Source organism: Camelus ferus, chromosome 31 (assembly GCF_009834535.1).
Source record: "Camelus ferus isolate YT-003-E chromosome 31, BCGSAC_Cfer_1.0, whole genome shotgun sequence".
In the NCBI taxonomy this organism is placed as follows: domain Eukaryota; kingdom Metazoa; phylum Chordata; class Mammalia; order Artiodactyla; family Camelidae; genus Camelus; species Camelus ferus.
Genome location: NC_045726.1, coordinates 8,001,084 through 8,024,681, shown reverse-complemented (window position 1 = coordinate 8,024,681; position 23,598 = coordinate 8,001,084). Strand labels below are relative to the sequence as shown.

Below are 23,598 nucleotides of genomic sequence, written 5' to 3'. Positions count from 1 at the left end.
GTGTGGGAGGCTGGCCTCAGTTTTAGGTTTCATCCTTTCCTCGTAGCCTCATGTCTGAATCTGACCAAGCCTCTGAGCCTAGTTCAAATGCCAGCTCATCATTCTGTAGTCCTCCAAGTAGGCGCTTTCTGAACGCAGACAGAGAGAGAATGGCCACTTACGGATTTCCTTTGGGAATCCCTCCTCCCCAACACAATTTTTGGCACTTTTCTGCACCAGACTTAGGTACCAACAATTCTTCTTGGACTGAATTGGTTACATTTCTGATGTGCCTGTTAGATGGACAGATGTGTCTCTGTTCAGCCTCCCTTCCGTGGGGACCACTCCCGCATCATTTCAGGTGGTTCCGAAGGGACTGTGAGTCGTGGCTCCCTGCCCATCGCCCCCACCCCCAGTAATGCTCACGTGTCCCAGACACAGACATTCGTTTTGCAACAGTGACTGGTCCAATGGGTGTGCACACGGCCAAGCAAGGCCAATCTGAATATTTTCATGGCATTTAAATGAAGATATAGGGTGTCTTTTCAGCTGGGGTATTGCAGCTGGGCAGATAGAAACCTGGAGTTTCTAGGGTCCATCTTTCTCGGCCTCTTGGAGAAAGCACGTTTGCAGTAAGAAGGCTAAGCCTTTGGGAAAGAGAAAGAGAGAGATGGGGACCTGACAACATCTTGTAAGCCATTGGACCCCGTCAGTGCGCAGAGATCTACACGTCCCGATCCTGTGCAATATAAAGTCTCTCCTTCGCTTGAGCTAACTTAAGCTGGACTTCTGTCTCTTGTCATCTAAAGGGGACCTGAGTAACCCACCTGCCCTAGACTGTGAGATCGCAGAGGGCATAATCTGTCTCCAAGTCTTCCCCATACTTCTTACAGCTACTTGCCTGGTGTTCAACTTGAATGCATATTTTCTGTGCAAATAAAGGAAATACGTCAGTGGCCATTCTCTCTCTATCTGCATGTAGGGATAAGTGAACATGCTTAGAATCAAGAGGCAGAGGGGAAGAGGAGCATCACCCAGCACTGCTGTGGTCCAGGCACCGTGCAGATGTCTAGGTCAGCCCTGGGATGACCCTGAGTTAGGACTAGGATTACGTCACAGGTCACATGCATGTAAGTGAAGGAACCAGCACTTCAGCCCAGCTCAGTGCTGTGACCCTGTCCCCAAATGACAATACATGCCGAAAAGTGACAGAAACGCGCACTTTTTAGTGATTCAATGTTTTAAAGCCCAGCGTTTTTAGGAAGCTCAGGGGCAAATACTAACACTTAAATATGCTTGTGGCAACGCTTTGTTTTCCTGTGAATCTGACCTGGGCAGGTGAGGAGAGTGAGACTCAGCCAGCTGGACCGAGGCCCTGCCCCGCTGGCAGTGGCGGCAGAGCCACTGCAGCGCGAGGGTCTCTCTACGGGGCAGGAGTGCCGGCAGCAAGGAGCTGAGCCTAAGGAGGGTTCTGCCACCCATGGCCGTGAAACCCTCCTGCCTGAGTCACTTCTTGGAATGTGAGCCAAGTGCTTGGCTTAGTTAGGACAGGACTCACTTCATTTGCCCCGGACTTTCTGTTGGGTGGGTCCCCGGGCCAGTCTCCGGGGCAGCTGGGAGGCCTGGACCAGGGGCTGCCAGTGAAGGACCGGCAGGTGGTGTGATGCCCAGTGGGCTGCTCTCCTCCCTCCCTCCCTTCCCTGCTCCAGGCAGCCCCAGGCCGCCTCCCACCCGGGGTCCCAGCACTCTGCTGGGGAGGGGGGTGGGCCCACCATTTTGGACAGGCCCAGCCTGGGAGGGAAAGAGGGTCCCCGGCCCGGCAGTCAGCTCCAGGGAACCCGCCCCTCCATCCAGAGTGACCGCGCAGCTCACTTCCCCCCAGGGCTCTGCTTCTCCCTTGAAATGTGCAGTTTGGGTGGAATGGCCTTGACACTTGCTTCCACACCAGCAAGCACAGCAGGCGGGAGGTTGTCGCCTGTCGCGAACTCACAGCCGCAGGGCGCTGGGGGCACAGGAACCCACTTACCTGAGTTCTCTTAGCCTTTCCTCCCGGTGAAATCGCTTTGCAAAGTCCTGTGCTAACAGATGCAGCTCACCTCATCATTCGAAGCTTCCATGTCCACCCCTGGAATCACAGATATTTGGAAATCACACTGCAGTTAGTTCACAAACTTCTCCCCGACACTCAAAGGCCCGGGCTGGAGAGGACTTCCAGAGAGTTCTACCACGGAGAAACCACAGACCAGAGACATCACAAGATTGCCTGGGGTCACACAGCTCTGTTTGGGGAACTGGCTGGGCTTGGACCCGCGTCTTCAGACTCCAAGGGGAGCTTTCATTGTCTAGGATACAGGGACATGGTGAGGCAAGAATCTATAAAAATACTTGTTAAGGCCTCTGCACATTCAAAGCACTCAGTCCACACTGAATAATTGATGGGGGCGGCTGAGAGCAGACGCACAGGCCTCCTGCCGTGAGGCTGGGAATGTGGGAACCTTTCGTATCACCTTGCCCAGTGAAAGAAGTGGCTGGGAAAATTGCTGAAAAAGTCGTGCTTCCCTGTTGGTAGGAGAGAGGCTCCTGGGAGCCACAGATGTAATTTATTGCCTCAGTAAAAGGAGAGGAGGAAGCACAGGGCCGCTGAGGGGAGGTGGGGGGGGAGCTACGGGCCACCCAGAATCACCACCACCGTGACCCTTCCAAGGCTCTGAGGCCCTGGGAAAGGGCTGCTGGCTCCGATAGGCAGGGAGAAAGGTGCCTGAGAATCTGAGAGTCCTCTGGGGGGAGTGGGGTGATTCACTGTGGGAAATGCAGAGTCTGAAGCGGAAGTTCTCCCCCATGAGAACCCCTGATGAGGCAGAGATGCCCAGGAGGACTGAGGCAGCCTGTCGCCGTGCCTCATGTGACCTCAGGACTCTTCTGGCCACAGGCCGTGGCAGCGGGGTTTAGGGGACAGAAAGCAGATACGGAGTGGCCTTTCGAGCAATTTGCAGAGATCAAAGCAGGCGGCATTTCGAACGGGTGCTCCGGGCACATTTCACAGCTGACTGAAACTCAGGCAGCATTTCTCAGCAAACCATGCTGGGGCTACCTCCTCCCCCGTGGTGTGCGTCCCCCCACCCCCCCACCCCAGTATCTCCTAACTGGCATTTGTCTTGGCCCCCAACCAAGGCAGGGTTTGAACAAGCCGAGTCCACAGGATAATTGCCTCCAATCTCAAATAAGCAGAAGCAACCAGCTCCAGCTCAACTGGGGAACTGCTGGACGACTGCCTTTCTGTTTCACTCTGCATCACAAGATCCAAAGCCCAAGGGTGTCGCAAGGACTTCCTAAGAAGTTGCACGACGTGCTTGCGCTTGCTTAGGTTGCCTCACGTGCGCACTCGGCCTGGGCGTGCTGACCTCCAGGGAGGGCGTGACCTCAGAGTGTCCCTGTGTATGGGCAGGGCCCGTCCTAAGGATGCAGAGGTGCGGGGACCGTTCCAGCTCTGCCTGCAGCTAGCCCAGGGGCCGCCCTGCACCCTCTCTAGGGCCCAGGCAGCAGAGAAAGTAGGAATGTGTGACTTGGCTCCCCGTTCCTGTCGGCTGGAGCTGATCACAGCTGGGCCGCTGAGCTGCCTGAGTTCACCCCTTACAGAGGGAAGGGATCAGGAGCAGGAGGAAGAGATGGAGCGGGTTAGGTATGGGGCAGGGCTGGGTCTTGATGGACGTGGGTTGATAGCTCAGCCCTGACACTAATTCTATGACCTTGGGATCACAATGGAACCTACTGCAAAGTCTTGGAAGGATCCGATGAGACAGAGGAGATGCGAATTCTTAGTTATGCCTCTCAGGACTGTCACCTCCTGCCCACGACAGCCCTTGGCTGGACCTCTCCCTGGCTGCCGAACCACTAAAGTTAGCTCTGTGTTTCTGTGTGCTCCAGACTGAGCACAACATCACTTGACAGTCAGCTCGGGACTCAGGGTTTCACAAATTGTCTTTCCTCACCGGCAACTTTGACCAGACTCCGCACTCCTTGAGGGCAGGGCCGCTGTCATGTGCTTTCCAGGTGGGATGTCAGTTACTGATCTTATAGCCCTTCCCAGACCCGGTGGGAAACTCCGTGTGGTGTCACCGGGCCAGCCGCAACTGGCTGCATTCAACAAGGGTGCGTTCAAACTGGGACCCCCTAACCCCGGCCGGCAGCCTCATGCAGACTCCCCACTCCTGACAGGGCTCTGGTAGGCCCCTGGCTGTCTTTCTCTCTGCTCAACAGCAGACATTGGATAATTAGCAGAGTAATGTTAGAAATGCTCTCTCCTTGGTGAAAACAGAGGTATTCAAGGTATGTGGGCCAAACAAATACTGAGCCACTCTTGACTCTTAAAAGAACAAGGTGAAAGAATCTGGTGAGATCTCGGGGGAGATGTGGTCGGCACCTTAGAGAGACAGGTGACTGTGACTTCACCAAGCCCAGAGACCAGGCCGGCTGAACTCTGCAGGGCCCGTTTGCAGATAGTGTTGGGGAAATGTCTACGCGTGTGGCAGAATTCAGTCTGAGCCTTGTTTTCATTCGGATTGATAATGAGATTGGCTCTCACCTTCCTCAAAGTTTTCAGTGGCTGCCATCAAACAAAGAAACAAACAACACAACAAAATCTGAGATTTTAGACCAAAACGGTAGGTCAGTGTACAGTAAGGCGGTGTCCCCAGGGTGAGGCACATGTAAATGCTCACAGGACGAGGGAGACAGTGTCACTTTTACCTTGATGATGGACAAGGGTGACCAGGGCCTGAAGTGGCCTCCTGGTCAAGGATCCTGATCTAGAACCTTCCAGAACCTTCCTGGATCCTCCTCACCCTGGGAGTTCCCCAGCTGGCCTTCCAGGGATGAAGTGCCCAGCTCACATTCAGAGGCCCTGCTGGCTTCCTGGCGTGAGGAAACGCTGCCCAGCCTTCCGTGGGCCCTGAGCTGTGGCCACCGGGGAGGTCGTGGCCTGGGCCTATTACGTACCTGGAAACCAGATCTAAGCTGGGCCTTTCAGGACGTAAGGGACAAGACCTATGACAGAGTCTCCAGGAACGCGTGACCAGCTCCCACATTTGGATCAGGATACCCGAGGGGAATTTCTGGCCATCCTGGAAAGATCACCTTGAAGAAATGGGGACTCATATTTTCCCCCTGGAGAAGCCGAACCCCCACCCCTTCCTAGGGCTCTGCGAAGGCTGCTGGGCAGGGGCCCGGGAGTGAAGCGGCCTCTGATGCTGGGAGCTCACTGCCTGCCTACTTCCTGGGTGGGTGTGCCCACAGGGAGATGGTTGCTGCGCCCTGGGTTCCCTTCCTTAAGGAGGTTTTCATGCACGAGCCTTGTGGGGTTGAGGGGTGTCAGGTAGCTGTCAGTAGGAAAGGGGCTGGTGGGGGGCAGCTCACACCTGTAACTTCTCCTCTTGCCCATTTCTTTAATTTTTTTTCCTTCCTCTCCCGAATCTCTCCAGAGACAAGCATGGAGACACTAGGCCTTCACGAACCAGGGCGGCTGTCCTAACCACGTAAAAGCTAACGTTTGCAGTCTTCCTAACTCATGTTGGCAACTTGACCTCCTGACGCAGCTCCAACTCTCCAGGCTGATGGCAAAGTTCCTTCTAAACCCCTTTCCCATCTCTAGTCGCATCCTCTGGCTCCCCCATGCCCACTGCCCTTGATGTAGCCAAATGCTCACCCCTTCGAAATCTGCTTCAGAATGTGCCTTCCTTCCTTTCTCCTCACCCCAATCCAAATCCCGGGGCACACGTGCATGTTAAGAGCCATCCAAGTTGATCCTAAAGGATGTCGGATTCGTGAGTGAGAACTTCTCACCCCGAGCCTGTAAACCGGGGGGCAAACTGCTCTGATCATCACTCATCCTCCACCTTTGCAAATAGCTCTATATCCCAGGCAAGCCAAGAGGCATTTCTGGGGAGAATACAGCTCCCAGAGGGTTCTGGGGGTTCCAGACGCTCTTAAGGGGCCGAGGGAGTTTTCCACGATCAAAATTTACCTAGAGAAAGCCGCCTGCATGTGTGAGGAGCCCAACAAGCAGCTTCTCCTTCATCGGCCCGGGGCTCAGTGGAGCTCTCTCAGCAAACAGGCACCGCCTTAATTTACTTCCTTGCCAGAGTCCCCCTTGTAAGGAGGCCAAGCTAGTAGATATGTTAATTTAGTGGAAATCTATGCATGTAATTGAGAGGATGAGACAGGAGCCAAGTGCATGAGAAGTTGGGGGTCTTCGAGTGGGCAAGGAGGAAGAGGGGGATGAGGGAGGACCCTTCCCTCTGCTTCAGGGGAGCCGGGTTGAAGCCAGCCAGGACCAATGCAGAGCCTCTCAGGCTCCTGATACAAGAAATGGCTTTCTGGCTCCACAGGGCCCTCAAGATGGCAAGGGGCATTCACAGGTCACAGGTCCCCGCTCTGGACCTCTCTGCTCGGATCTCCAAAAGCAGCCTTCCTTGGAGAGCACTGTCTTAGAAGTCATGCACGTGGGCCTGAATCTCTCTGCTCCTTCACCAGCCCCATGAGCTGCACCAAGTTACTGAATCTCTTGGAGACCCATCAGCAAAAGCAGGGTATAACATCCCCCAAAGGGCGATGGTGAGGATAAAATGACCAGTGGGTGTGAAGGGTTCTTAAGCAGTGTCTGACTGATAAATGCACTCAGGAGACAATTGCCATCACCTATATGCACTCCAAGTACAGCTGTGGCTGCTTTGCAAAATCCCTTAAAAACACACTAGCAGAAGTTCTCATCCTGCAGATGCGGTCAGGCTGGAGGTGCTACGGCCACCTCTGTTCTCCCAGGACTTTGCTCAGCTCTCCACCCTCCATCCCGTGACTGTGGGCAGCGGGACTGTCTCTGGGGCATCAGAAGGGAAGCTGCTTTAGAGCCACGCCTCCCTTTGGCACTTTGGGTACTGTCCTGTTGGTGGGACCTGAACTCATCCTGCCTGGGATCCACCAGGATCCTCTGGGAGCTGGTGTAAACTTAATCTGGGAGAACAGACCTGTGGCTTTGACAGTGGCTGTGGCCCATCCACCTAGAACAACCCTCCGCCCCCTTCCAGATCTTCTCAGGAGGAATGAAAAACAGATACAGGCAATAAGGATTTTTTTTGAAAAACAGAATGCCCAACCTGACAGGGCATGGAGACACCTGCCCCCTTGCCTGGAGCCACAGACCCTCCCACCTTCTCCCAGTGACAGGGTGCCCGGCCTCAGAGCTGACCTGCCCATTCCCAGGCCCTTCAAGCTGAGCAGTTTCCTCTGATTGCACTGGCCTCAGCCCTTGAGGCCTCAGCCACCGGCCCCAAGTGCCCTGAGTCACTTCTCCTGAGTTAGGGGTTGCATCCTAGGAGCAGGAACGCCCACATTACTGAGCCTGAAGTAGACAGAGGGGACAAGGTGGGCTTGGAGGTGACCAGCGGTCTGGGAGCCGACTTGGAGAGACTGAGTGGGGCTCCTCCCTTCCAGACCTCAAACCCCAAACCTCTACCCAGATCTTAACCCGGAAAGGGCCAGCCCAGACATGGGAGATGGACTCTGGCCGAGCTGTCTCACTCCCCCTTGAGGGGAACAAGCCCCCAGGAGCCGGTGACGCAGGACCCCGTCTCCTGCGGGCAGGTGCAGGGTGTCCACCCCAGCGGACGTTGGAATGGGTGCTCCCTCAGCCCCGGGCCGGGCTGCTCGCGCCACTGCCTGCTCTGGGGACCTGAGGCGCCCCTAAGCTCCCTCCCCTGGATATGCCGCCCGCCACAGACACATCACCGCAGCCGGACCCCCGGCCCTGAAATCGTCCCAGCCCTGCCGCGAACCCACCTTCCCGGGGCACCCGGAGGCCCCTTCCAAGGGTGCCACCCAGGTCCCCGCCTCCTCCTTTCGACGCGGGCTCCGCGCTCGGCAGCCTCTGGCCCCAGCTTCGGGGCTGAGCCGGCTTCTGCCTCCCTTTCTCTCTTGCTCCTGTGAATTCTCAGCACTATTCTTTTTTTTTAAGGGACTTTTTTTTTTTTTTTTGCGTTGCGTCAGGGCGGTTGCCTGGCGACGGCGGAGCTATTCCACCGCGAGCCCTTTCAGGCGCGATCCCCTCCAGCCTCTCATTCAAGCCTCTCCGCCCGCGGCTCCGGGGACCGGGACGCGCCGGGGCCGGGAGACCCGCGCCGGGTCCTAAAGCCCTCCAGGCGGCTCGTTCCCGGCCAGGACCTGAACCCGAGCAGCCGCCCCGCCGCAAGCAGAAGCAAACCACACGCGATGGCCAAACCCTAGACGAAACCAAACCCAAACAGATTAAAAAAACAAACAAACAAAACAAAACCCGAAACCAAGGCAGTATTCCCCCAAGCATGGCAACGTGGCTTTGCCACTGTCAGCAGTTTGCCTGCGTGGAGGGGGCTGGAGAACCCCCTTCCAGCGGGTGGGCAAGCCCGGAGCCTACACTCCACCCACCAGCGGTTTGAGTTCCAGCTACCAGCTGGCAACGCCCGGGCCCAGTGCCTAGCACGTGCCACCCCATTACAGCCACTGGGCAGGGCAGATGTGGGCATCTCCAGCTCACAGATGAGGAAACTGAAGCTCAGAGAGGCTAAGTAGAAACAGACCTTCTCCCAGATCTGTCTCCCAGACCGGCTGGGAGTAGTCCAGGGAAGCCTGCCCCAGAGCATGTGTTTCCCCCACTAAGAACAGCTTGCCTCGGGGCATAGAATACCTTGTACTGTGTCAACCGCTGGAGAGCTGCATTCTACGATCCTGTCCCTGCTCTACCAGAGCCAAGGGCTCCAGGCACCATGACACACACAGGACAGTAGCCACAGCTGTCCCAGCCTGGGCTTTAGGATAAGTCCTGACTGCAGATGGGGTACTCCAGTCCAGGTCATGTTGGGAGGTGGGGTTGGGTCTGCCTTCTCCTGGGACCTCCCACCCCAGGGCTGATTACTGGAAGTTGGCCTCACTCTCAGGGCAAGCTAGACACGGCCAAGTTCTTTGCCTAGACTCTTGGGGTTTGCGGGGGTCCTTCAAAGTTACCTAATCTGTCATCCTCACAACAGCACTGGGGACGCAGGGCAGGTGTCATTATTTCCAGGACAGATGTACACACTGAGTCGTGGGGCTGCAAAGTGACTTGACCCCAGGTGGCTGGCCTTGTTTTCTGTGGAACTCAGCCCCCAAGATGCTCGAGATCCTTGTGCTGTCCCCTGGTGTCTGCATCCTTCACTGCAACTCCCCTTCCGGGTGGTCCTACTTCCTTCCTTCCCCACTTCAATAGGACATCCGCTAAGGGACTTTGTCTAAGGAGACATCCCGCTAATGGGAACACCTCTTCATGCCAACGGGCTGATGCTTCTAAACCAGCAGGTGTACTTGAGCAGGGCTTTTCTGGAGAGTCACGTTATCGACCCAGTCCCTTGACCCCAGCTCCTAAATACGGATCCAGTCTCCCCACTTCTTCCCATCCCCTCTGCCACTGTCCTGGCCCGTGTCAGCTGCCCCAACTGCAGCAACAGCCCCTGCCCGCTGCCCTGCACCCAATCCTGGCTCCCCACCCCTTCCCCTGAGCCAGCTCTTCCTCCACAGCCAGAGCAAACTCTGCAAAATGGAAATCTGATCCCCACTTCCCCCTGCTTACAGCCCCCCAGCCGCTCCCATCCCTCCCAGGATCAAAACCCGGCCTGGCCGCCAGGCTGTGTGGTCTGGCTCTGTCTGCCTCTTGGGCCCAGTGTCGCTGGACACTCTGCTCTCCAGACAGACGCTCCTCCCACATGTGGGGGAGGGGCTGCACTTCTGCCTCTTGAGGGAACCCCAGGTGACATGACCCCATTGCCCCACCTACCTCTCCCTTGTGGACCAGTTGTCATTTTATCTTTATTTGTGAGCTTATTGGATTAGTGTCTGTCTCTTCTAAGACTGTAGGCTCTGCGGGGCAGGAATCATGTCTGCCGGCAGAAGACCTGGTCCCGACTCGGGGAGCTGGCTGGCCCTGGCCATGCGACCCTGTGCTGAACACTCAGGCTTTGCCCCACCACTCACCAGTGTAGTCCGGCCCCAGCGTGTGTCTTCTTGGTGCAGCCGTCCCACCCCATCTGGAAATGCTTTCTCCCGTCTTCACCCTCCCAGCCCCTCCTTTGGTACAGAGCTCCTGTTTCTTGTGGGGACATTATCTTCTGTCGTCACACAGACAGGCAGCCTGTCCAGGGCACGGATGGGGTCTTCCTCTCATGCCCCGCATTCTGCCTGGATGGGAGGGTGGTCAGTGATGAGGACCAGGAGGGTCAGGGAGGGAGGGATGAGAAAGAGGAGGAAGAATAGCCTGGTCTCTGTTGGAACCGTCTCGACTCTCATGTCTAACCACATGCAGGGGTCTAATGAGTTACAGTTAGAGCTCCAGCTTTGGCTAGTGTGTGGCCACGCAAATAATATTCTCAAAAAATATTTGATGACATAGGAAGATGCTAATGATTTCATGCTCAGTAAATAAGACTGGAACACCAAATGTGTGAGTAAATAAGGCATTATGAAACCTTTAATTCTAATATTTAGTATCTAATTCTTTAATCTGTATGGCAAAAATATTTGGAGTGTATATTCAAATATTAGCTGTGGTGATCTCTGGGTGGTGGGATAACAGAGGATTTAAAATTTCCTCTATAGGCTTGCATTAATTTTCTAAGTTTTTGACAATGAAGAGTTTTTGCAATAAGCAACCTCAAGAAACACTACCATAATGAGAGGATGGCCTCTGTTTGGGTACATACCTGAGGTCTCCTGCTCTGTTTGGAACTGCCTTTTATGTGTGGTGCTATGAGGCCGGACTGGAGCGTGGGGCGGCGGGGCCACCCTGGGGCTCTTCCCCTCCAGTTGGCCCTTTGGACCCCAGAACATTGGGCCGAGCCCAGGAGAGTGAGTCTGGACTTGGCAACAGCACACTGATTCGAGAGCTGCCTTTTGGCTCAGTCCTGTGGATCCAACTTGACTTTCAAGAGGCAAGATGAGGAAGATGATGTCTCTTCTGATCCTACAGGAGTCCTGTGCAAGAGAAGAACCTGGATAGAGTCTCCCTGTCCTACCTGGGAGGACACCAAACATGGAGAGGTTAGACCCAGCCGGTCTGACCCCGAGCTAGGGCACTTTGTTCTGCGTCGCACTGACCCCGTTGTCCCTCCAAGCAGTGGGCAAGGCAGCCTTAGTGACCACAATGTGCTCAGTCCAAGCGCAGTGGCCAGGGATAGCCTCATGAATAGGGTGACTTTGGAGCAAAGATTTGAAGGAGAGGTGGGAGCTGGTCATGAGGTACTGGGGGGAAGGGTGTCCAGGCAGAGGGAACAGCCAGTGCGAAGGCACCTTGGGAGCACACACGCCTGAGACAATCAAGGAAGAGCAAGGGGGCCTCGCGCTGGAGTGCACTGAGCAGGGGGTAACGACCATGGGGGAGGATGATGCTGAGAGGTGACCAGGCACAGGTGCTGGTCAGGTGCCCTGGGCCTGGCAGACCATGGTAAGGACTCACCTTTCCCCAGGGAATGCAGAGAATGCACAGCTGGGGGGGGGGGGTCTCTGCCGCTGTCACTCCCACCGCACAACGCACTCTCTAAATTAGTCTCACCTGTTCCCACCGGAGTTTTTAAGCTACTCAAGGACAAACTACTTTGTCTCAATCTCCTGTGAATCCCTCCTGGTGATTCAAATGTGGTCCCTGTTCATTAAATGAGAGAAGGAAAGAAAGAAGCAATCTCTGTTTGGCCTTATTTCCGGAAGGCACAGAGGGTGGTGACTTCCTCCCCCGCCCCAGGGAGCAGTGAGAACTCGCAGGCCCGGGTCAGAGTCCGCTAGCTTTCACCATCTGCCTTTAGCAGGGACTTTTCCATCGTGAGCCCAGCATTTCAAGAGGATCCAGGAAGTGTTTGTCATCCGGAGGCATTGATGCTGGCAACGGTAATGGCTCTTTGCTGCCTTAATCTCTCAGAAGGAGTTGATTCAGGCTGAGGCCCAGAAGGAAGATGGGGACCAGCTTCCCATCCTGTGGGGAACCCATTAGTTCAACGAGCATTTATGGGCAGTTCGCTCCGTAGCAGCCGCTGTGAAGTGTCAGGGCGCGGCACCTGCAGCCTACTGGTGTAGGAAGACCATTAACAAAGCACCCCCCTTAGAACTGGAGGTGAGGTGGTGACATATGCCATCTAAGCCCAGCAGGACGAGAGAGCTGGCTGGGAGAGGTGGCCCGGAGGCCCGGCACGGAGCAGGGCAGGGAGGGCATTTGCAAGAGTGAGTGCAGGCCCCAAGGGGCTTGACCACGGTCAAGGTAAAGAGTGTAAGAGGGTGAGATGGGTCAGGTGAGGTCTCTGGATGTGATCCTGAAGGCGGCCGGTTAAGAAGGATGCGTGTCATGGCTTTGGTGTCTTAGAACATCTGGATGGATGAGGGGGCAAGACAGGAGGCCAGGAGACGGATACAGAGATTGTGTCCATCTTACCAGAGGTGAGAGGAAGCCCAGCCCCCTGCGGGGAGTGGCTCACTGCACTTCCCAGGTGTTGCCGGACAAGCGTGGGGAAGGGGCACAGCGGGGCAGCTGGAGCAGGCAGGCTCAGGTTCCAGCCCTGGCTCTCCTGTTCCTGGTGTGTGTCTGTAAGAAGTCACTCCAGTCTTCTGAGCTGCAGGTACACCATCTGTAAAAGGGAACTCATGGTAGTAGTGCTGTCCTGAGACACGGGCAAGAGGGCTTGCCTGGGACCCCATGCTTTAGACAGCCCTGCTCGGGGTCTCCTCCAGGTACGGTGGCCATGGGGCCAGAGGCCACGCCCACTCCAAGTCCACACCTTCCCTGCTCTGTGCTCTAAGTACCAGGATCCAGGACCCCCAGGCCCACACTCGGGCCAGCACAGGCCTCTTTCCTGGTCTCTGGAGCATGAGTGAAGGCTGGACTCTCAGGATGGGGCTTCCCCTGTGTGAGCACAAGGGCCCTTCTGTGGGAAAAGAAAGAAGGCAGGCCACAGGTGGGGCCAAGGCTGTACCCTCCCACCTCTGGCATTCCAGGCGTCCAAGTATTTGGAAGTGGAACCTACCTTTGAGGTTTTTATAAAGATGTGTTTGTTTAGCCCAGAGGGAAGAACAAACATTGTCTAACAGTTTGTTAGCTTGGTTTACAACTCTCAAACATTTAGACACATGGCATGTGGGCCTCCATTTGTGCACTGGCTTTGGATCTCTCGAATGTTAGGGGTGGGTCTGATTACAGGCTGGGCTTGCTGGTTTGTTTAAGAAGCCAAGAATGCTGCACACAAACATGGGCTCTTGTCACCAGGGCACACTTCTCTCCATTGTGACATCTCCGGCAGAGTTTGCAGCCTTATCTTCTGGACACTTCTAAGAATCACCATCTAGAAGAGGCCGCAGAGTATTTCCAGACTCAGCACCAGCACATTTGAGTGACAGCTGGAGTGAGGCCTCTCTGGGCATGCGCGGCCCTGGGAGGAAAGCAGAAATGATGCTACTCATGACAGCTGTGAAGCAGCCCTGACGAGCAGGGGAGCGCCTTCTAGACTCCTCTGAGCATCGCCTCGCCTCCTTTGAACAATGGAAAGAGCCTTGGGTGGTAGAAACCAGGGCATCCAGTCTTCAGTCCTGGCTCTGTTACTAATTAAACCTTGTCAATTACTGGAGTGAGAGGTTCAAGCTTTGACATCTTCTGATGCACGATTCCATGATACCCCCTTCCCACTGAATATAATATGTTTTGCTGGGCAGAAGGCAGGACCAGAAACTGGAAAGTGGGAGGGTCTGGCAGACACTGCAGGTCTGGGTCAGAAAGAAGTCGAGGCCAGCTAGCCGGAGAAAAGTGTCCTGGGGGCTTGCCCTGAGGCTGGAGTGAGAGCCAGCAGGTGAGCCACTCATGGACAAGGCTGCACCCCACATCCTGGGGCCAGCTTGCTTGTCCTCTGCCTTGCTTTAATCCAGGACAGGGGGTGATGATCCCCACCTGAAGGCGGGATGAAGAAGTCCAGGGCCTGCAGGAGAACCCTGCCCCTTCTGGAAGCACTGCCCTGATGTCCACTTGCTTCACGAACTCAACAGCACTCCTAGTGGTTGATGAGTTTATTCTTTTCATTTCCACCAGCCTGTCTCTGATGATGCAGAGGCCAAGGTGGGGGTCAGGAGGAGGAGTTGTCACACAGAGGGATGAAGTTGAACTTGATGTTCAGTCACTAAGAAAACCTCCACTAGAAGCATGTGCTTTAGTGGCAGAAACAAGGCCAAATCATGAAAGACAGTGGAGTGGTTGTTAACCATGTGAAGTGAAATGAATAGAAAATTAGTATGTATGATATGATTCTAATTTTGTTTCTCTAAAAGTCGTTAAAAAAAAGCCAGAAAAAAAAAAAAAAGGGAGGGATTCTGGGGGAAGCGGGCCTGTGGGTCTTCATTCCCTTTCCAAGAATGGTACCCCAAGGACAATACATTCTGAATATTTTAGCTGCCTTGTTTGTCTTCCCCCAACACGAGGTAGCTCCGTTTGGAACCTGACACTAGGAAAACAAGACGGAGCATGGAGCAGACAAACATGCCCCGCGGTCCAGCCACTGTCCTCAGGCACAGACTCAGAGCACTTCCTGGCGGGGATGCAGCCGTGGTCGGCTGTCACTGCATTCACATCTTAGGACCAGGACTGCTTCTGGTCCACAGAGAGAACTGGCAGAAGACAAGGAGAGGAAAAAAGATGCAGGCGCCCAGAGACAGGCTGACAACGTGACTAAGGGTGAGGGGAACCAAGGGCCCGCTGAAAGGCAGTGAACACACAGAGAAATCACTTCTGCACGACGCCCTGATGAGCCACTTTCATGATCGGATCAAAATGTTTAGTGCACAGAATCAGCCCTCCTGGAAAATGGTTGTTTGCGATGATGCCTTCGGCTTATGAAAAGGAAGAGAGAGAGAGAAGGAGGAGGAGGAGGGGAGAAAGAGGAAAAAAGAAGGAAAATGTTCCGAATGGTGGAAAGGTGCTTGGTCTGAATGTACCCCCCCAAATCCATATGCTGACATCATAATCCCAAATGTGATGGTTTTAGGAGGCGAGACCTCTGGGAGCTGATTAGGTTTCGAGGTGGAGCCCTCGTGAATGGGGTTAGTGCCTTTATAAGGAGACCCCCAGAGCTCCCTCACAGCAAGGAGACAGGGGCTATGACCCAGGAAGCAGGCTCTCGCCAGACACTCAATCTGCTGGCGCCTTGATCTTGGACGTCTGGCCTCCAGAACTGTGAGAAGTAAAGTTCTATTGTTTATAAGCCATCCAATCTGTGCTGTTTTCTTAGAACAGCTTGAATGGACTGAGACAGTGGGATACATTCCTCGTCAGTGGCCCGGGGTCCCGGAGTCAGGGCTGTGTGGGCGGACAGGACACTGGCAGGATGAACCAGCAGTTCTACTCCTCTCCCTGCTCCTCAGGAAGGCCTTGGTCCACACAGGCCAGGTGGGCTGGCTGTCCCGGGAAGGTCAGGTCAGCCTGGGGCCGAGAGCTCTGCAGAGACCAGCCCCTATCCCCACCCTTTGCGGTGCACCCTGACCTCAGCCGGATTCATCCTGCTTTCTCTCTGTAGGACCCATTCTGCTCTCCTTGGACCTGACCTTGGTTTTCAGAGCCAGTTTCCCCTCTGGGCATTTCTGCATTTTTGCAAGTCAGGACTCATGCACTGAAGGGGGAGGACTGTCTTTGAAGTTTTCCAAGGGGGAAAATGACGTGTTGGCAGTTCGGGATGAACAGCATCCCAGAGCGCCTATGGAATCCTCTCACCTCCCACCATCCCCACCCTTCAACCTGGCCCTCTTACCCTGAAGCCCTGCCTTGCAAACAACTCAGTCCTGTGGGACTTAGAGTCTAATAAGAGAAATCAGATGGAGCCCCAAAGAAACCAGGCAGAGGCCAAGTTTAAAACACATTTCAGATCCAAAATTTTAAACATCTTAGTCCTTCTGCACTATGTCTGTACAAAAGACTTCTTGCCGTCAGAAGAACCGTTTGATTTAAAAAACCCACTCACATACAAACATGCCCACATGAATCTCTCTGGTGCCTGCAAAACACGAGGCTCTGGGCTGGGTATTTACACCTGTGTGATCATCTTAAGTGTTAGTAGGGAGTAGAGACGTGTTTAATAAATCTGGTTGGATGTACCTATTTGGGTCCTAGAACACACTGATCCTCAAATCTCTCCCTGAGTGTATTTCCACTGTCTTCTCCCCATGAGCCACTCCTCTAACTTGAATGGCTGCCCCTCCTCTATGCTTCCCTGTCATCCGAGGCAAAATGCTATTCTGACACCTCACCCTGAGGTCACCGATCTCTTGTCCATCTCTCCTAATAGATTCCAAGCCTGGGAGACCAGGGACGATGTCTTACTCGTTTCTACCCCTGGAAACGCCCCCAGTGCAGCACAGGGTTGGAACACGGAGGGTATAGTCATGGTGCTTGTAGAAGTGAATGAATGAATGAGCACACATTCTTATAAACCCTTGTGTCTAGTCTCCTCTGCCAAAGAAGGAATGAGGAAACAAGCGAGCAGGGGATGCCAGGGTGTCCGGGATGGGCTGCTGGCCGTGGGGCTGGTAGTTTGAGAGCCGTTCTCTCCCACCCTAGGCGTGTCGATGGGGCTCCCTTAGTTCGCCTTGGCTGCGGTCTGGCCACCTCTGGCCTCCCCGACACTGACTTACAGAAAGACAGGAAGGGCTCGCTCCCCTATTGTTAATGGGCCCGTGTGATGACTCCTCTTTCCTAAGGAGCTAAAAGAGGGTAGTAGGTTACACCATCTTCTCTTTCAGGAAATCAGCAAAGGGTAAGCTTTGCTCTGTCCTTTCTGCAGATGAAGAGGCTGAGGCTATCAAGTGGGCATTTCTCCAAGTGGCCCGCAGCTGCCAGCGTCCTGGTGCAAGGCCGGGGCTTGTCATCCCCCGCCAGCTCTGAGTGCAGGAGCAGCGGACATAAACGTGTTTTCCACTCAGTGATTAGGACTTGGGAAAATTCCACGACCTTCCCCACCTTCCCCCCAGGCCCTGGCAGCTGAGGCGTTTTTACCTGGGTATGTGGGATGGGTGTGAGCGCTGAGTGGGGGCAGAGCAAGGAAAGAGGGGGTCCCATACATTTCCGGGCCTGGAGTTCATTCCTGTGGGGGTATAGCCCTTCCCAATACGTGAGCAAGGGGAGAGAATTCAGGCCCCTCTCGCTGCAGGCTGGGTGGCTTAAACAACATGCACGTATTTCTCACATTTGTGGAGCCTGGCAGATCCAGTGTCTGGCGAGGGCCCTCTTCCTAGTTTGCAAATGACCACCTTCCCATGGAGTCCTCACACGGGGAAGAGACAATAATCTCTCCCGAGTTTCTTACTATGAAGGCACTAATCCCATTCGTGGGGGCTCCACCCTCATGACCGAGCACCTCCCCAAGGCCCCACCTCCTCATCCCATCTCACTGGGGGCTGGGATTGCCATATATGAATGCTGGAGGGACACATAACGGTGCTAATATAATTCAGCTAATCCCTATAGAAAACCTGCAAGACAAGTATTATTCTCTTGTGATAGATAAGGAAATTGAAGAGGTGAAGTGATTTGCCCATGGCCTGTCTCACCCAGCACCCAAGGCCAAAAGGGGCTTCAGACGAGGCTTTGCTGTTTCCTCTGCCTGCTCTCTTTTCCCCGGGCCCTGCCAGCCCTTGGCATGACCTGAACTGATGGTCGTGGGCCTTGTGCCCAAGCTTCTTTGAGAGCTTGGAGGGGTCAGGTCTGACCCTGTGTAGTGTTCCCCCCAAAGGGGACCCACCGGACAACTCTGTGCCTCAATGGCTTTTCTGGGACCTCAGCCCCGGGAGAGCTGGGCTTCTCAGAGCGGCTGGTTCATTCCGCTCTTTTGGGCGCCGGGGTTCTTGAGCTGCGGGGCTGCGCTCTTGCCTGTGGCTTCTAGGGGACCCGGAGCCAAGTGTGTGGCCCCCTGAGCAAAAGGAGCAGAACTCCTCCTGTCACGCCTGGCTCCATCTGACTTTTCTACTCTCATTCTCCCCTTTGACTCACTCCCCCGACCCCGAACCCGTCTACTTTACAAACACTACCTGTCAGTGTGTCGTAGACGTGTGTCTCTTTAGTTCGATGGCAGCCCTTTTTGGAACAATGCGGCACAGCGGCCTGTGAGTGAGGAGTTAAAGCGGAGTGTTTCAGGCAGGGGTGGGAGCTCCTGGAGGCTTGAGCCCAGTGAGTCAGGAAATTCCAAGGCCTTCACGGGCCTCCCCGCCCCACTGGGGAGAACTTTCCAGATCCCACCCGGCCACGCCTGCTTCCTCGTGCTCCTGGGGCTCGGTCTGGGCTCCACTGAGTCACCCGCCTGGCTCTCAGCTTCTGCTGCTGCCCTGCACGAGCTTCCACTGACTCAGCGTGTCTCCCCAGGGCTGGGCCCCGCAGGCCGGGGTGGCCCCTCGGGGGCCTGGGGAGGGCCCAGGGCTCCCGAGCTGCACACGTTGCTGACCTCTCTTTAAACTATGGAGAAAGTCTGATTTGTGGCAGCTCAGCCTTTGGGGTTGGAAGCTCCCAGAACATCTGCTCTCCACGCAAACCCGTCATTAGTGGGACTGCGGAATGGAAGTCTGGGAGGAGTCTGCTAAGCGGCTGAGCACTGGGGAGAAAAGAGGACAGGACTGCGGGTCAGGGGACCCGAGATCTCGTCCCGGTGTCCCTGCTTGCTAGCCTGCAGCCTGAGCAAATCTCTCTCCTTCTCTTAACCCTGTAAAATGGGTACAGTAGGACCCCGAGGAGGACTCAGTCAATCATTCAGTAACAATGACCAAGCAGCCTCTGTGTGCAAAGAACTGCTGGAGGGGCTGGGGACACAGAGAACCTAAGGGCCCTTCTGGTGGCGCTGACCTGTGGTTAGTCAGCAAGGGGGGCGGGCAATGACAGTCACCTCGCCAATCAACATGGTAACTCTGCCTCTGGATAAGCACCAGCCAGGAGATAAAACAGGGATGCAGGGAGGGAACTGGGGAGGGGGGAGCTAAAAGTGACCAGAGAAGGCCACTGTCCAGGCCAGTGGCACCTTGCGGGGGTGACAGCACTGGGGGAGGGGAGGAGGCCGACTCTAGATCACGTAGGGGTGGGGCCTAGGGTTTGCTGTCCCGCGGGGAGGGATGGAGAGGATGACCACCAGGCATTTTGGACAGTATTGATTCACTGACTAGGGGAAGAAGTGGGTCTGGGAGGGGGTGGAAATCTAGAGACTGGTCTTGGGCTTGTGAGGCCTGAGAGCCTAAGCTGATGCCCAGTGGGGATGAGGCGAGGGCAGGCAGGCTCCCGTTTCGGAGCGTGGTGCAGAGACGGGGAGCAGAGAGGAGGCGCTCACGCACGGGAAGGGCTCCCGAGGGGTGGACACAGGTTTTCAGGGCTCTTGACACACCTCCTGCCTGCCCGTCCCCTTTCAAATGCCCTCACATCGCCCCCACCCCCACTCCATGCCATGAGCATCCCAGTGCTGGCTCCAAGCTTACCCTGCAGGTGGCTCTGGGCCTGTTCCCACTTCTCAGCACAAAATCCGCACCTGTTATCTCCTGGGCCCACGGCCTGGCTCCCATGAGCTGACAAGTAGGAAAGCAGACGACCTTCCACTGAAGTGTCGGTGACACGGGGCAGCTTGTTTGCTGGTAGGGTATTTTTCCCTCTCCTTTTGGGGGGTGGGGGTTGGGAAGGGGCAAAAGAACACTGCTCCCGCCCAAAGGCGTTACTGATGGAGTTGTTGGGGTGTTCAGGTTGGGGCCTGGCTTTGAGCAGTTCAGAACCCTCAGAGGCCTTGGGTCTGGGTGGGAGAAGCTTTGCGGGGCAGGGAGGGCCCCTTTTCCAGAGGGAGCTTTAGAAGACAAAGAGGATGCTGGCTCCTGGGAGAAGGCGCCCCAGACACCCTGCATAGTGACTCTCACCCTTGCATTGAGGATGAAAATTACAGGTTTTGGGTTCTGGTGACAGCCAGGGTCCATGAACTCTGGCATAAAGAAGCATCTTAGCAATTCTAGAAATGAGCTCCCCTGTCTCAGTTGTACTAAAATAATGGGGGTCCCAAATGAACACCTGCTCCTCGCTCAGATGAGACCCTTTCCCACGTCAGATCATTGCTGAAGCCCATGGTCACTCTGTCTGGCAGATCCCCCTTTGCAATCGAGGGCAGGATGGCCACTTATGGAGGGACCTGGGACTGTCAGCCAGGCTTTGTACAAATGTTCACATTTGTCTTAATAACAGCCCTACTTTGGACTAGGGATTGCTAGCTCAGTTTTGCAAAGGAGAAAATTAAAAATCCAAAGACTTAAGTCACTTGACCAAGGTCACCTTTAGGCAGTGCAGAGCCAGCACTAAGTTCTTCTCACAAAGCCACACTGTCCACTCTCCTCCAGGGTGAGACAAGGGGTTTGGGATGGGCCTTCACCAGGAACGGAAACTTTAAACACCAGCGTGCCCTCAGATTCCTAGCTGGGCAAGGACGTGCTCACAAGCGCCTGGAGAGGCTTCCTGTGACATCTGACTTTCATCCGGAGCCAGTGGATACAAAAGGCCATCCCACCAAAATGAGGTACAGGTGTGCTATTCAAGCGGCCTTATGCTGTGGGGGCAGGGTGTAGCTCAAGTGGTAGAGCACGTGCTTAGCAAGCACGAGGTCCTGGGTTCAATCCCCAGCACCACCTCTGACATTAAATAAATAAGTAAACCTAGTTACCTCCCCCCACCAAAAAGTAAATTAAAAAAAAATCCTGTTCTCTCTCTCCATCCTTCTCTTCTCTTTCAGTGTCTGTCAGGGTCAGACACGTGTGTAGTTTGAAGACACAAAGAGGTTGGCCGTGAAAAAAGGGCTCCTTGCCTCTGCTAATTGCCTGCTGTTTTCCGCTGCCCGGAGTCCACGCGTTCAGAATTTTCAGCGGATACTTGTGACATTTACCTCCATTTCGCCAAATAGCATGCTTAGATGGCTGCTTCTTGATTTTTCAGTTCTAGACATGATCTTTTTATTTCTTCTTATGAAGTAAATGGAGCTCTTTTTTGGTGTAACACACCCACATCCCATCATCTTTCCAGTACAGCTACATAATTTTTATGAAGTGCTCAGTGTCTGTATGATGATGATATAAACGCTACTCACGGCTGAGCCATGCAGTATCCTGTGTTGTCCTTTCAAACACAGCATGAAGTTTTCCCTGGATATAACTGACTTCATTTTTTATCTATGTGTTTATCATTAATTCAACCCTCCAAATAGTTGTCCCTGGTTGTGTGTGTGTCTCCCAAATACATTCAAACACACCAGGCAATATGAACCTTCCTGCGGAAATCCCCCAGAATCCTCTGGGCTACTCCAGGGTGTGGGCTTTGCCTCCTGTGCCTGCTTGGATTTCTCTTCCTGAGTTTCTTGGGACTCTCGTTCACCTCTCACACATTGCCGGCTTTGTCTCCTAGATCCCAGATCTGTTCTTCTTTTGACTTCTTTCCTCATTTTAATGATGTACGTCACCAGGTCCCTTCCCGAAAAAGGGAACGTGGAATCCATGTTCTGAGACTTTGCATGCCCTCAAAATGTCTTTATTCTACTCACTAGTTCAGCTTCAGACAGACTTCTAAGTTGGAAATTGATTCCCTGACCTTTAACCCATAAATGGCAGGTTTTCACCTCCCGCATTCCAGCCCAAATCTGTCACCTCCAGCTGGCTGCTGGTTTTCACTACCAGCCCTCCAGTAGGGTCCATCACTTCCACAGGTGATGCTGTGGTTCACATCACGGTGTTGGGTGGTGGGGAGAAGACCCCCCCCCCCCAAAGCAAGACCACAGACACATGGCTATTCTGACGCAGGAGCAGTTGTTCAAGATGAAGCACTGCTCAATTTGCCATCTGCCTCTGGTTGTGCTCTGGTGTCTTTAAATGGCTGGTCCTGAACTTTGGTTGTACACTTGTTTTCTTCGGAGGGGAACCGCCCAGCTTCTCACAGCACTGTTCCTAAGTGAATCTTGGACGAGATGATTTTAATGTCTCTTCCATCCGAATATTCTATTGCCCTTAGCTGTGGAGTTTGATCAGAAGTGTCCTGATGTCAGGAGGCTGGTGCAGACACATGGAAGGATGGCTCTGAATTTTGCATAAGCCACCTCAAAAGTGCAAAAATAAATGGGGGAGCCAGTGAGGCTGAACCCTGAGCTGAGGGTTCAGAGCTGGGGTCCAGTCTCAGTGCAGCCCTGGGAGCCTTCTCTGAGGTTCTCAACAAAAGTTTCTGCCCAGGACACCCCTCGCCTCACTAACACATTTGCTGCTTCCCTTCTTCTCCCTGGGGCCCTCCCCCACCTCCCCTGCCTTTCTGATGGATTCTGTGACACTACAGGGGTGAAAATGGCTGAAAGTAGCTTTCACTTCTGCTCAGGCAACTGAAACCAACAGCAAGGTCATTTCCTCGTTCTTTTCTGAGTGACTGATGGAATCCATTTTTGGTCTTTTTTCCGACCCCTGTCTATTGGGGGTGGACAGAAAGGTGAAGGTTTTTTTTCCCCAGATCATACAAAACCCAGCTTACCTGGACCTCCATTCTCCATAAACTTCTCACATCCCCTCTCACTCTAACTTTGAATCGATGAACTGGAGTTCAAGGAAAACGGATTTTCTCTTTAGGAAGGTGGATTTCCTGCTCACCACTGGATTCTCTGAATCCTTGGGTCCAAGTATATAAAAGTTGTTCAAAATTCACTTATTTAAGCCCCATTGGTAAAAAAAAAAAAAAAAAAAATTGAACGTAATTCAGGCCTCATCCCTGGGCCCTTGGTCAGTAAAAGGCTTAACCCTGGTATCTGCCTCTGAGATATGTCTGCAGGATCCTTAGTGGCAAATCATGTTCAAAGCCGTCTCCCTGGTAACTTCCCCCAGTAACCCCTGATGGAGTTCTGGTTCCCTGCCTCTGCTGTAACACTGCCTTGTTGAGGTATCTGTGGCTGCACCCACCACACCCCTTCATGGTTCTCTCTCTAGCAGACCCCTTCCCAGGCTCCTTAGGCTGAGTGCCTCAGAGGAGGGTCATGTCTATTTGTATCTGTACCCCCAGCCTCTAGTGTGTGCAAACATTCACAAAAGTTTGTTGTGTTAGTTAAATTGAAATAACAAGACTGAATAATCTCATCTCAAACCAGTAACTTTTCAATCATTCAGTGGAAGGAGTTTGGGATTCTTTGAACTTGTGTTTAAGTGCTTTGGTCCACATCTCAGGTGCCAGGAAGTGAATACAAAAATAGATGAACAACACCTCCGATTCACTGAGCACGGCCGGTCCTGGGCGCTGTCTGGGCCCTTTGCCATCAAGGAAGGAAGACTACAACGCAGTTTTTGGTTTTTGTTTTTTTTTTTAAGATCAGATTCGGGAATTAAAGGGGGCATAGTCACACCAGCTGCCAGTTATTTGGAGCTCACTATGTGCTAAATACCACAATAGATACTTTTTAATACATTAATCCACTTATTCTCAAAAAAGCTTTTTGGAGGAAATGAAGCAGGTGATTTCCAAGGAGACTTAGAACCCAAGAACTCTATGTTGCTACTGCTGTCGCTCTGAACATCCATCAAAAAGCTCTT

At 53.9% G+C, this 23,598-nt stretch overlaps 2 protein-coding genes across 2 annotated transcripts in view; one reads left to right on the top strand and one right to left on the bottom strand.

Annotated features, from left to right (window-relative positions):
- FAM167A (family with sequence similarity 167 member A) overlaps nucleotides 1-8,161 on the bottom strand; it is a 36,500-nt gene extending 28,339 nt beyond the window's left edge. Inside the window, exons 1-2 of the mRNA XM_032470817.1 lie at nucleotides 7,810-8,161; nucleotides 2,006-2,104 (exon numbers count right to left, since the gene is read on the bottom strand). The gene's annotated coding sequence lies outside the window, so the exon portion shown is untranslated. The remainder of the gene's footprint in view (nucleotides 1-2,005; nucleotides 2,105-7,809) is intronic.
- BLK (BLK proto-oncogene, Src family tyrosine kinase) overlaps nucleotides 1-23,598 on the top strand; it is a 78,683-nt gene that overhangs the window by 9,359 nt on the left and 45,726 nt on the right. The gene's annotated exons all lie outside the window — the stretch shown is intronic.